The sequence below is a fragment of the Dasypus novemcinctus genome, chromosome 18 (genome assembly GCF_030445035.2).
Source record: "Dasypus novemcinctus isolate mDasNov1 chromosome 18, mDasNov1.1.hap2, whole genome shotgun sequence".
Lineage (NCBI taxonomy): Eukaryota > Metazoa > Chordata > Mammalia > Cingulata > Dasypodidae > Dasypus > Dasypus novemcinctus.
This window is the reverse complement of record NC_080690.1, coordinates 47,930,480-47,944,875: the sequence shown is the minus strand read 5'-3', so window position 1 is coordinate 47,944,875 and position 14,396 is coordinate 47,930,480. Positions and strand designations below refer to the sequence as shown.

Here is a 14,396-nt window from a genome sequence, read left to right as displayed (position 1 = left end):
TTAGTTTAGGGGGAAAAAAAGAATGATTGAGAAGTCAAGTCAAAGGTAAGGGATTTTGTGCCTAGTAGACCTGCCCTGCAAGAAATGCTAAAAGGAGACTTTCAGACTGAAATGAAAGGACAGTGGAAAGTAACTTGAAGCCATATGAAGAAATAAAGAAAACTGGCGAAGGTAACTAATGGATATATATAAAAGTCAGTATTACTATACTGTTTGGTTTGTAACTCTTCTTTTGTTTCTATATGATTTAAAAGGCAAGTGCATAAAACAGTAATTATAAATCTATATTAATGGGCACGTAATGTATAAAGATATAATCTGTGACAATAACAATATAAAAGGGGAGAATCAGAGATGCACAGGAGCAGAGTGTTTGTACATTATTGAAACTAAGTTGGTATTATTCAAACTGGATTGTTTTAAGATGTGACTTGTAATCCCCAGGGAAACCACTAAGAAAATAAGTGAAAAACATACACGTATTAGCTAGCCAAACGGTGTGGGAACCTGCCTTGAAGTAGAAGCATTTCCATAACGCAGATAAGAAAGTGTTGCATCAAAGTCCTAATCTTTTTTTTTCTCTCTTTAATTAAAAAAAAAATGTTACATTAAAAATATATAAGAGGTCCCCATATACCCCCTCCCCCCTCCCCCCAATCCTCCCACATCAACAACCTCTTTCATCATCGTGGGGCATTCATTGCATTTGGTGAATACATTTTGGAGCTCTGCTGCACCACAGGGATAATGGTTTACATTGTAGTTTACACTCTCCCCCAGTCCACCCAGTGGGCCCTGACAGGACATACAATGTCCAGCATCTGTCCCTGTACCACCCAGGACAACTTCAAGTACTGAAAATGCACCCACATCATATCTCTTCTTCCTTCTCCCTACCCTCAGCAGTTACCGTGGCCACTTTCTCCATATCACTGCTACAATTTCTTCCATTACTAATCACAATAGTTCCATAGTAGAATATCAGTAAGTCCACTCTAATCCATACTCTATTCCTCCAGCCTGTGGACCCAGGGATGGTTGTTATATCCACTCCACCTCAATATCAAGAGGGCAAAGCCCTAATCGTAACACAATTTAATTAAAGACATCTCAGCTTAATCTAATACAATCAAAGGGTATCACACCCAGAGGAACAGACCATTTTACAACCATAATCCTTCTCTTTTTTGGAATTCATAAATAATATCAAACTGCTACAATACAGAAAAGGAAAGAAGGGGGACTCAAAATGATATACCACAAAAAATCAACTAAATTTAGAAGACGGTAAATGGAGGCATTGAAGAATAAACAATATATAAGTCATACAAAAACAAAATAGCTAAATGGCAGAAGTAAGTGCTATGTTATCAGGAATTATTTTCAGCGTAAATAGAGTTACTCTCCAATGAAAAAGCAAAGATCAGCAGAATGGATAAATAAACATAATCCATCTACGTGCTGCCTGCAAGAGACTTACTTTAGATACAAAGACTCAATTAGGTTGAAGGTAAAAGGATGGAAAAAGATATTCCTTGTAAGTAATCAAGAGAGCTGAGGTTGGTATATTATTATCTAGAAAAAAAAGATTTTAAATAAAAAATTGCTGTTAGAGATATTGATAAAAGTTTCAATCTATGAAGAAGATATAGCAATTATAAACATATAGATATCTACCAACAGAGCCCCTATATATATGAAGCAAACATTGAGAAAACTGAAGGGAGAAATAGACAACTCTACAATAATAGTTGAAGATTTCAATATTTCACTCTCAGTAGTGGATAGAACATCCAGATAGAAAATCAATAGGGAAATAAAGATACCTTATAACTTGTTTACATCTTCAAAGACAGCTCCTATTTACAAACAAGGTTATATTATGAGGCTCCCCCAAATTCTTACTGAAATTTTACCAAAGAAGATATATGGATGAGAAATAAACACATGAATATATGTCATGAGAGTTTGATGCTAGATGGACCCCAGAAAATCATGTCCTTAGAGCTGTTCCATTCCTGTGCGTATAAACTTACTGTAGGTGTGACCTTGTGGTTAGATTTAGTCAAGGGCCTTTTGATTAGATTACTTCTGTAAGGCATAACTCGTACTGGGTCTTAATCCTCTTACTGGAGTCCTTTATGAATGGGATGAATATGGAGAGAAACACAGAGAGAAACCCTCAGAAGTTGAGAGAGAAATTTTCTGAAGACAGAAGCTGAAATCAATGGAACCTGGGAGAGAGGAAGCCACAGGAGCATAGAGAAAACTGGAGGAAGCCAGAAGCTGAAAGCGATGAGAATTGGAAGAGAAGGAGAGACAGCAGATGCCACCATTGTGCCCTGCCACGTGACGGGAGTCCAGGTTTGCCAGCAGCTGGTCTTTGGGGAGTAAGCTTCACCTGATGCCTTGATTTGGACATTTTTCTCAGCCTTGGAACTGTAAGCTTTTAAGTTAATAAATCGCCATTGTAAAAGTCAATCCATTTCTAGTAATATTGCTTTCAGCAGCTTGCAGACTAAAACAGATGCTCGCAATGATTAGCCATTAAGAAAATGTAAATTAAAACTACAACGATATTCCACTATATTATGTATATGAATGGCTTTAAAAAAGAGACAGATAAAAAAATGACATGACCAAGTTCTGGCAAGAATGTAGAACAATGGGAACTTCCTACTTTGCTCCTAGCAATGCAAAATAGTACAACCTTTTGGGAAATAGTTGGGCACTTTCTTACAAAATTAAACATATTTTCAGCATATGACCTAGGAATCTCACGCCTAGGTATTTATCCAAGAGAAATGAAATATTTTGTTCATACAAAAACCTGTCAAAAATGGTCATAATACCTATATTCATTAAAAAAAATACACAAAAATTGGAAATGACCCAATGTCTCTCAAATGATGAATGGATAAACAACTATGTTACATCCATACAATGAAATAAAAAGGAACTCAGCAATCCAAAGGAACAAACTGCTGATACATTTAGCAATGGATAAATCTCAACTACATTATGCTAAAAGAAAGAAGCCAGGCTCAAAAGGCTACAATGCTGGATGATTCAACTTATATGACATTTTGGGAAAACCAAAACTATAAGGATGGAGAACAGATCAAGGCTTGCTATGGGTTAAGGGTGTCTATTAAAGAGCAGCATAGGAACATTTAGGGATGAGGGAAACTCTTCAATAACATGACTGTGGTAATGGTTATAATACTCTATGCATTTGCTAGAACACATAGTACTATATATTAAAAGAGTGAAATTTACAGTAAATTAAAATATAAAATACAAATGAGTAAAATGTAGTCTTGGCATTTGTAATCAGAAGTCAGTATTTATCACATTTGTTCTTTACATGGTTACAAATAAATTGGAATTGTATGTGTGTGTTTCAAAAGTTTAATGTGAGGGGAAGTGGTTGTGGCTCAAGCAATTGGGCTTCTATCTACCATATGGGAGGACCGGGGTTCGATCCCTATGGCCTCCTGGTAAAAGCATGCCAGCCTCGCACAGCAAGCCAGGCCTGTGCAGGGAGCAATGCAGCAAGATACACAACAGAAAGGGAGACATGGGGGAGAGTCAAGGCGAGACGCTACAGAAACCATGAACTGAGGTGGCGCAAGCAACAAGGAGCCTCTCTCCTACATCAGAGGTCCCAGGATCAAATCCTGATGAAGCCTAGAGGAGAAACTGTGAAGAGAAGACAAAAAGAAACAGACACAGAAGATGACACAGCAAATGGACACAGACAGCAAACATCAGGGGGATCAGGGTGAGTGTGTAAATAAATAAATAATTATTTTTTAAAAAGTTTAATGTGGACTTTCAGAAGAAATGCAAATTTGGGAAGTCAGGATTTGGAAACCTTCTAAGTATTAAAGAAGGTCATGCTGGAGAAACTCCAAGTTACCTATTATGGTGGTTTTGGAGCTATGTACCCAGAAAAAAATGTTCTTAAATTTAATTCGTTCTTAATGAGAGGTTACGTCAGTTAAGGTGGGGCCCAACCCAGTCAAAATGGGTCTTAATCCTATTACTGGAATCTTTGATAAATAGAATGAAATTCAGATAGAAAGAAAGCCACAGGAAGCAAAAAGCTGAAGGTCAACAGAACCCGAAAGAGAAGGGAGAGGCAGGCGAGGCTGCCATGTGCATTGCCACATGACAGAGGAGACAAGGATTTTAATTAAATTACTTCAATTAAGGGCCTTCGATTAGATTGCAGGACCCAGGGTGGGTCTTAATTCTCTTACTGGAGTCCTTTATAGAGAGAAGAATAAAAAGACACAGATGCAGAAAAAAATCTGCAGAGAGAGAGATGCCTCCAGAAGTTGAAATCACTGAACCTGGGAGAGGGAAAAGCCACAGATGGAACATCTTGAAGCTGTAAGCAATGAGGCTGGGAGGAGAGTGGGGAGATGAGCTGACACCGCCATGTGCCTGACCTCTTACAGTCGCAGTTTTGTGAGAAAGCATCTCTTGATGAAGCCTTGATTTGGATACTTCCACAGCCTCCGAACTGTAGGCTTTTAAGCTAATAAATTCCTATTATAAAAGTCAACCCATTTCTGGTATCTTACTCCCAGAAGATTTTAACAAACAAAAACACCATGTGACAGAGAAGCCCAGGACATAGGCTCACTGGCAGCTTGCCCCAGAATGCCAGTTTTCAGAAAGAAAGCATTGCCTTGATGATGCCTTAATTTGGACTTTATCCCAGCTTCAAAATTATAAGCTAATAAATTCCCATTGTTTAAGGCAAACCATTGCATGGTATTTGCTGGAGCAGCCAAGGAAACTAAAACAGAGTTTAGTACCAGGAGAGTGGGCGCTGCTATTGCAAATACCAAAAAAATGTGGAAATGACTTTGGAATTTGGTAATGGGTAGTAGTTGGAAGAATTGTGGGGCACTTGATTGGAAAAGCTTGTATTGGTTTGAAGAGACTGTTGGTTGAAATATGGATGCTAAATGTACTTCCAAAGAGGTCAGAAGGAAATGACAAATTCATTATTGGAAACTATAGGAAAGGTGATCCTTGTTTTAAGGTGGCAGAAAATTCGGCAAAATTGAGTTCTGATGTCAGATACAAGGCAGAATTTGAAAGTGATGAACTTGGATATTAGCTGAGTAGATTTGCAAACTAAATGTGGAAAGTGCAGCCTGATTTTTCCTTGCAGCTTATAGTAAAATGTGAGAGGAAAGGGATAAGCTTGAAACTGAACTCTTAACCAAAAAGCAATCATGAATTGATGGTTTGGAAAATTCTGTGCCTATCCTGATAGTATGCTCTAAGACTAGAGGCAGAAGCAGCTCCATCAGGAACATCCCTGAGCTTCCAAACAGCAAGTCCCCAGAGAACAGGGCTCCATGTGAGGGTCTAACTGAACACGGAAACAGCCAGCCATTTCAGTGAAAGTTAGGATTGGAAATGCAGTTATGTAGGAAAGACCTGTAGAAAGTCCTATTGTCTAATGGCTTGGACACCTGTGAACAATATGCAAAATTGACAAGTTTTTTTAATGAAATTTGTATGAGTGGAACCACTGCCAGCCTGGACCCAAAGGGGCAGAGAAGGAATGATCTGAAGGAAGAATGACTTCAATAGCAAACCATGGAAGCCAAGGTCTGGACCAAAGATATCTCCTCGGGCCAAGAGAGAAGGGCCATCCATGTGTGTGGAAAGGGCAGGTATGCCTCTGCACTTGGAGAGGACAGGTCATCTGCTTTGATGCTTGGAGCAGTGGGCCTTCCACCCAATTGTTCAGAAAAAAATGCTGCCAGTTCAAGGCTGGAGAAGGCAGAGTCTGAGCCTCAGCATTTGTAGAGAGTCTGACTGCCAACACAATGCTCAGAGAGGGTGGGGCATTCACTCCAATGTTTGGGAGAGCATGGCTGTTGTGCAAGCACTTAGAAGATGTGGGGCTGCTGCTCCATCAGTCTCAGATCGATGACTAAGACCTTGAAATCTATTGGTGTTTGCCCTGCTGGGTTTTGGAATTGTTTGAGACTTGTGACCCCTGTTTTACTCCAATTTTTTCCTATTTTTCATCCATTGTTTATTAGAAGTAGATAACTTGTTCTCTAGGTTTCACAGGTCCACAGACAGGGGAATTGTGCCCCAGGACAGACTACACCTGTGATGGTTTGAGATTGTGTGTACACCAGAAAACCATGTTCTTAGAGCTAATCCACTCTCGTGAGTGTGAACCTGTTTAGATGGGAAATTTGATTAGATAACTTCAGTAAGGCATGACCCAGGGTTGCCCTTAATCCTCTTACAGGCGCCCTTTATAAATGGGATGAATACAGACAGAGAAAACCATAGAAACTGAGAGAGGAAGCAGTGGAAATCAGGAAGCTGAAAGCAACAAGATCCAGAGTAGAATGGAAAGGCCACCATGTGCCTTCCCATTTGACAGAAGAGTCCAGGATTTCCAGCAATTGACCTTCAGGGAGAGATCATCACCGGATGGCTTGATTTAGACATTTTCACAGCCTCAGAACTGTAAGCTTGCAAACTAATAAATCCTCATTGTAAAAGCCAACCCATTTCTGGTATATTGCTTTTGGCAGCTTTTAGCAAACTAAAACAATACTCACAACTGATTGTGATGAGACTTTGTACTTAACATTGTTTCTGAAATGACTTCAGGCTTTTGGGATTTGTGATGGAAAGAATGCATTTTCTAAGTAGAAAGAACATGTTTTTTTGGAGTTCAGAGGATGCACTATGGTTTGGAACTGTGTAACCTAGAAAAACGTGTTCTTAAACTCAATCCCATCCTGTAGGTATGAACCCATTGTAAATAGGACCTTATGATGAGGCTACTTCATTTAAGGCGTGACCCTACCCAAACAGGATTAAGATCCTCTGATTGGATTCCTTTATGAATGAAATTCAGACAGCTAGAGAGAATGCCAGGGGAAGCAAGAAGCTGAAGGTCAACGGAACCTGGAAGAGAAGGGAGAGGCCAGGAGAGGTGGCTATGTGCATTGCCATGTGACAAAGGAGCCCAGGACCAGGGATCACCAGCAGCCAGCCCTGGAATGCCAGTCTTTGAGAAGAAAGTACTGCCTTAATGATGTTTTGATTTAGGCTTTTTCCTAGCCTCAAAACTGTGAGCTAATAAATTTGCATTGTTTAAGCCAATCCATCGCATGTTATTTGCTTGATCAGTCAAGGAAACTAAAACACCTATGATTACCAGAGGAGAAAAGAAATTAAAAACCTCACAATACCTCATTGTCAAAAACTCTCTCCCCATATGCTTTAAGTAAAGTTTTTTTATATCTTTCTATGTATAGGGATTTTCTAGGGATTCTTCAGCTCATTTCTGGAAACTAAGGCACCAAGGGTCAGAACTTTCCTCCCTTTTCCAAAGCTACAAGAGGGAGCTTCCTGGGTCAGATGGCAAATGGAGGAAGCTAGACCCAGTTTCTTTTCTGTAAACCTTAACCTGAATAAGTAAAAATATACCAGCCAAATCAAAGACAAAAAACAAAAACCTTCTGTATCAATCCAAATCAAAGAAAACTTAAAAAGACAATCAAAACAAAACAAAAAACAATGTAAGCATGGAAGTTGCCTGGAAAAGGCAAGGACAAAATATCATGCCAAAAATCATTCTTAAGAGAAAAACTAAATTTAAAAAAATCATTCTAAAGAGGCAAATAGAGTTAAGAGAAACAATATTCTAGAAATGAGATTAATGCTGTCCTGACTAACTGTAGCAAAATAGAAAAATCGGCTGAGGATAATTGGTGACATTAAGAACAGATAGAGAATTTTTTACTGTTTCCACAGGCCCACCAACTCCAGTGTTTCACCAGAAGCAGGAAACACCACTTAGCCTCATTGTTTTAGTTTTTCCTGTCTGGGGAGCAAAGCCAGCAAGGGACAGAAGAACAATCATGGTTGCTGATTTCTTTTTTTTTCAGTTCTGCAAATTTTAATCCTCTCAAGGCTGTATGCTCCCTTCCTGAGACAATATCATCAAACATCCTATTTGTGGGCCTCATGTAACTCTTGCAGCAGAAATTTTGTTCTCATACCCTATGGAATGTCTTTGTCCGGAGACCCCATATATTGCCCCTCCTCTTCTCACCTCTTCGTGGAGCGCTATCTTCATTCTTTGACTGGCCACCATCAAAGAGCCTCTTGTGTTTGTAAGTCCCAAGAAAGCTCATGTCTAACCATTTGCCTGGTGAGTTCTTCAGTCTTACATGTTATCACCACTTTAATTCTTCAGTTTGGATGGACTTCAGAATGAAGAAACCTGACCTCAGTATGGTCAAACGTTTAATTAATTACAGCTCAGTGTTGCTGTTCGAACCTGGTTGGGACGTTGGTGGAAGTGTCCTCAGTGTTACAGTTCAAGCCTGTTTGCTGTGGTGGTGGAAGATCTCCCGGGGGGTGAAGGTGGAGGAAAATAGCTCAGTGCTGTGGCTTGGCTTGGTGTTGCAGCTCAGAGTTCATCTGGCCGGGGCAAAGATAGAAGTGCCCTGATTGCCAACTTCTTTAATGTTCTCTAGCCACAGATGAGGATTTAGAAAATGGATGACTGTTATTGATCTTGATAAAATGTAGGGTTATCTCCCTACCCAAAAATGTGCCATACTTTGATTTCCTTTGATTGCAATGAAAAAAGTTTTCTAGATAACAACAGCAAAAATTGTTCCTGTTTCCAATTAAATTCAGTACCAAGCTCTGCCCAGGACCTATGAGCCCTTCTCCTGTCTGCCCTTCTGCTGATGGTGGCCCTGGCAGTCACCCCAACTGTAGAGCCATTCAGATCCAGTGTCCATTTGGTGATAGAGTGTTCCCAGGAGTTTGTCTGGAGCTTCAGCCCCTGTAGGGGGCAACAGAGCTAGCCAATGGAGAGACGCTGACTCCTTAATTCTCCCCACCAGGCATGAAGTTCATAGGGCTTTCCTGAAAGCCTGCTGGTATGGAAGGAATTGTGCCCAGAGAACTTTAACAGGACAATGGCGTCAGCTGCATGGGCTGTCTCTGGGCCTGAAACCCTCCCCAGCTCTCCTCTTTCTCTCAGAGTAGCTGTTCAGTCTGTTGTGTTGGTTTGAGTTGGGTTTCCTTATCTATGGCCCTTAGACAGAATAGATGTTCCCCCTCCTCCGTCCTCCAGAGAAATAAACTCCAAAGGATGCATCTTCACCCAGAATCAGGACAAGTGTTTGCTTTATTATGCAGAGTTTATCCATAGTGTATAAACTGGTCTTTGCACCACTCAAAGGCCTATAAAAGTGTGTCTGTGTGTGATTTAGTGAAAGGCCTCTTAAAGTGTGTGTTTGTATACATGTATGAAAGACCTGTTTAAAGTGAGTGTGTTTATGATTATGAAAAGCCTGTTTAAAGTGTGTGTATATGGGAAAGGCTAGTTAAAGTGTGTTTATGTGTCCGAAAGGAAGATGTAGTCTGCCCTCAAAGCTGAATTCAGAATCCACCTTGAAGAAACAGGAAAGAAGCTAACTGAATTCTAGTGACATGTTTTCCTTCTACTTCTACACACTTTCAAATATTTGCTGTAAAACAAACAGACAAAACAAGAAAAAAGAGTTTCATCAAATCCAATTGCTGTGTTAAGGAAAAAAAGTAGTATCAAAGGCATACCTTGAAATTCCTGCCTCTACCTCTCCTACCCCTGGAGACAGTCACTTCCATCTCTTTGAGCTGTGCTGCCTTAGCCATGTGGGTTTTCTAAAAGCCTTGTAGTCAGTCTGGGACAGGCCTGGGTGCTTCTGTGCACCTTGAGGCCAGGGAGCTGTAGATAGAGGTAAGCACTGAATTTGCAGCTTCTTCAAGTTCAAAGTGGGTGAAGCAAAATGTGAGAAGCATTTAGGGCAGTGACAAGCACCCAGTAGGCAGTTTACAGGGACCAAGCTATTCTTTTTACTGTTTTCTGCATTGTGAGCTGGGGTGTTTTAGAATATTAATATCCCATTTAAGGAAGTGGGGACCTTCTGGTTGTCCTTCTCTGGTACTGACTGCCTTGAGTCCCTGCCCCCTTCCCTGATATGAGAATTGTGGTCACCTGGGACCTCTGGCCTTAGTCAGTGTTCAGCAGAGACTGGGTTTCACCAGGTTGAAGGAGGTCAGAAAGCTTCCTTACCCATTTTACACTTTCCCCAAATTCATCAGACAAATCATAAAACACTTTCCCAATCGGCAGTATTGCATCTAACCAAACCCCAGAAAGTACCCATTTTCTTTTGGTTTGGGACATTACCCTGTTCTAGCCCCAGAGGGGAGCTTTCTTTTCAGGGTCATTGCATATAGCTGTGCAGGTTTTTCACTGCACACAGATGCTTAGGAGAGGCGAGAGGGGGTTAAAATCCAGCCTTCACTCCATTCTCCAAGCTGGGCCCTGCAGGGTTGCACTAGACTAGAGGAGGACCCTTTTTCTAGGTGGTCAATCTAGAAGGGGAGCTTACGGGAGAGTGGACACCCTTTGAATCAGTGCTCAAACCACCCGTGAGGCTTGCATGTGTTTCCTTGGAGAACAGCCTCATGAGATTCATGTCCAAAATCAGTGATTCCCAATCAGGGCAATTTTTCTCCCCAGGGAGCATCTGGAGACATTTTTGGTTGCTACAACTCAGAGAGTACTAGTGGCATCTAGTGGGGAGAGGCCAGGGATGCTGCGACACCTCCTACAACGCACAAAAAGGAAGTATCTGGCCCCAAACGTCCATAGTTCCACTGTTCAGAAAACTTAGCCAAACTGAAAGGTCTGATACTGAAGTCATCAAATAGACGAGATTATCCTGCCAGGTTCTGGGGAGCGTTTGCTTCTGTGCCGGCTCATTACCAGCCCCAGCTGGACAGTAGGGACTTTGATGAGGCCTGCTTCCATGTTTATTTCCTTTTTGTTCCTGCCCAGCCTTTGGGAGGGTCTTGCTTCTCTGTGGGAACCTTGTCTCAGTTGTGGTTTGGATCACCAAGAGAAGGGCCTGTGTCCATTCTCAGGTCCCAGACCAGAGCCCTTCCTCCCCCGAAGGCTGCTTAGAGGGGCAACAGGAGTGAGTGGGAGACCCTCGGGGCAGGTCTCCCCCGTTGCCACCCTGGACCCAGGTTTGCAGTGTTAGGGAAAGCTGTGCTTTCCATACTTTCTGCAGCCCCTAAGGCTGCTCCTGCCTCAGCCCTGAGAGGTTTTGTTTTTTTTTTAAATTTTTTTATTCATTTTTAAAAAATATTACATTAAAAAAATATGAGGTCCCATTCAACCCCACCGCCCCCACCCCAACACTCACCCCACAGCAACACTCTCTCCCATCATCATAACACATCCATTGCATTTGGTAAGTATATCTCTGGGCATCGCTGCACCTCATGGTCAATGGTCCACATCATAGCCCATACTCTCCCACATTCCATCCAGTGGGCACTGGGGGGATCTACAATGTCCGGTAATTGTCCCTGAAGCACCACCCAGGACAACTCCAAGTCCCGAAAATGCCTCCACATCTCATCTCTTCCTCCCATTTCCCGCACCCAGCAGCCACCATGGCCATTTTTCCCACACCAATGCCACATGAGAGGTTTTGAGGCTGAAACGTCTGATACTGGATTTGGAGTGGTTCTTAGATGGCAGAGTCAACACCTGTCACTGTTTTTTCCCAAAGTGCAGGGTATCAGCTTTCCCAGCTAGAGGCAGTCTCTCTTCTTCTCACACCTCTAAATCTTTGCTGCCTCCTCTGTCTGGAACACTCTTCCTCTGAGTTTCACCTGACCACTCCAGCCTTCAGGCCTCAGGTGGAACGTCCCTTTCCCTACAAAGCCCTCCTCATTCCCACACGGAGTTGGAGACCTTTCTACTCTTCCTGCACAGGCCCGGGGCATGCCGGGCTGCTCCTGCTATTGTCCTATCACTTGTACTACCGTTTTCTCTCCCTGAGTCTGCATCCTCAGAGACTAGAAGACTATGGGGCCTCGGACTTGATCTCAGGTCCCATAGCAGCTCGATACTTTTTTTTTCCTCTGATTTTTTGAGGAGCACAGATAAGAGTTAGGGGCTGATAATAAGAAACAGTTTTCATGCTCTGATGTCAATGAGGATGGACTTCTTGAAGTTTCAACTACACTCATTACATTCAGAATGGGTTTTTTTCTTAAGGCAAAGGAGCCTCTCTTGATTGTTGGCATCACAAATGCATTTGAAAGAGCTGGCACATGTCTACTATTTATGGGGTCTCTTTCCCTTTGAGATTTTCTGGAGAATGAAATTTAATCTTAAAATACAGCTATGCCTCCATCCATCACCTGTGCAGGGGTCCTCACTATCTGAGGACAACCGCTACGGGAGGAACACCCCTTAAAATGAGAAAAACAAGAAAGAAAAGAAAAAAGAGAAAAGTGATTTGCTCCTTACAAATAAAATTATGAAAATGTTTTAAATCTTCCATTTAACGAAACACAGGTTATAATTGCAAGTACCCCCAAATTCTTAGAATGAACAAAGATTGAGTCATGTTGAGTGGAGAAGGCCTGGGGTTTTAGACAAAATGTGTGATTGCTTGATAGGACATCCCTCTCTTTGCATTTGATTCTAATTGCAGGGTTCTAAGAGTTATTTTTGCAAAAATGTTTAATCATTGCATAAATTTTCTTAACTGATTTTCTTTTGAAACATCTATCATGTCTTAACCAGGCTGATTTCTTCAACTAACTGCTGAATTATATATATTTTTTCCAGGCTGCCTTGTTGCTAGAGTTAAATTTGCCCCGTAGGGCCCAGAGGCCCCAGATATGTGCAAACTCTGGCCCTGCCCCTTAATCCCTGGCCCCACATGCAGGCGTGGCAGGGGCTCAAAGGCAGAGAGTGTCTATTCTATGTTTTTGATGATTTGCTCATTTTATCAAAAGAAAACATCCTTTCTACCGCATTTCACTTTGAATTCTAATGGATAATGTTATTATCATTACACACCCCTCTCCCCCACTGTTAGTGTTTGCCTGGTGAATCTTTTTCCATTGCTTTGCTTTAAAATTTTTCTAGCTTGAAAGGATACCGTGAATATCTCACCTAAAACCCACCTTCCTTGTTTCCATTCTTCATTTCTGTACCAAAGAGAGAAACTCTTCCTAAATCTACCCATTTTCAGGGGAGACTGAAACAGACCTTGTGACCCCTGACCTGCTCTTTTGGTCCTTTGGTAAGTAACAGCAGTGACCAGTGGTGGGCCCGTATTATACACTGAGCAGTGGGCGAAGCACACAGTGCTTTTGCCTGGAGTTTGCTAGAGGCTTACAACATCCCAGTGAAGCTCCTTTTGCATTTGAGAAAAGTGAGGCTCAGAGAGCTGCGAGGGCTGCCCCAAGCTGCCCAGCTACTAAGTGACTGGGCTTCCACCAGGACTGTCTGCCCCAGAACATTCTCTCTGGCTCTGGGCCTTACCTGCGTCTACCTCAGTATCTCTCTGGTTGGTTCCCATGCTGCCATCTGTGCCCTGTCTTTGAATGGAAGCCACCCAAATCCTTTTCCTAAGGATTTCTCTCCATTCCCGGTCTTCCTAATCTGGCCTTTGCCCTGGTTTGTGTAACCAAATATAATTGGCTTCCCAAGTAGGTTGGTCTTTGTGCATGTTGTAGCCAAGAAAGATAAAACTGCAACCAAACCGGAGTTTAAAATATTTCTAAATCTAGACTTAGTCTCTTGAGGAAATGCTTAAAGAGAAAAGACATTCTTAAGGCTCATCAAATGTTTACATGCCCTTCCTTTCCATCACTGCTAATTTCCTCTTCCTGGTCGAAAGTGCCAGCTCCCCAAGATTCCTCTCCTCCTCCGCTCTTATCTCCTCACCCCACCCACCCCCGTTCTCCCTGACTCCCAGCAGGGCAGCTTTCCTCTTTCTCTCCTTCTTTTTTCTTTTCTTTCTTTCTTTTATTTAAAAAAAAAATTTTTTTTTTATGTAGACCAGCTCTACCTCTCTGGCATCTTCCATTCTCCTTTTCCTTACCCTAGATTCCAGGCCCAGAGCAGCCATGGGCAGGCCAGCCAGCAGATGACCCAGAAAGCAAGCCTCCCATATCCTGGGAAGCTGGAAAGCAAGAGAAAAGGTTGAAAATCCTCAGACAGTTATCCTTTCAGTACTTGGAACATTAGTAAGATGAATTGAGCTGCCCTGGGAATGAGGATGGTTTGCTGCTCCTGGCAGGAAAGGAGTCAGTATGTCTAAGTGAGATTTTCTTGCTCTTATACTCTAGCTTCCCTGCTGAAATATCCTATTTTCTGCGTATAGGGACACATTCATTTTAAAAGATGTTAGCCTTGGTGAGCTACTCTTCCTCCAGCAGAGCTGTCAGGTGGCCAGGGGTGGTAGTGGGAGGAGGCCCCTGGGTGCTGCCATTTGAGCAGAAGGAGCACG

The 14,396-nt window shown here is 42.1% G+C and overlaps 1 non-coding gene across 1 annotated transcript; it reads right to left on the bottom strand.

Annotated features, from left to right (window-relative positions):
• Positions 1 to 12,728: 12,728 nt before the first annotated feature.
• Positions 12,729 to 12,850, bottom strand: LOC111760670 (small nucleolar RNA SNORA76). The gene has a single exon (XR_002794291.2). It is a non-coding gene; the product is annotated as a small nucleolar RNA SNORA76 (small nucleolar RNA).
• Between the last annotated feature and the right edge of the window lie 1,546 nt (positions 12,851 to 14,396).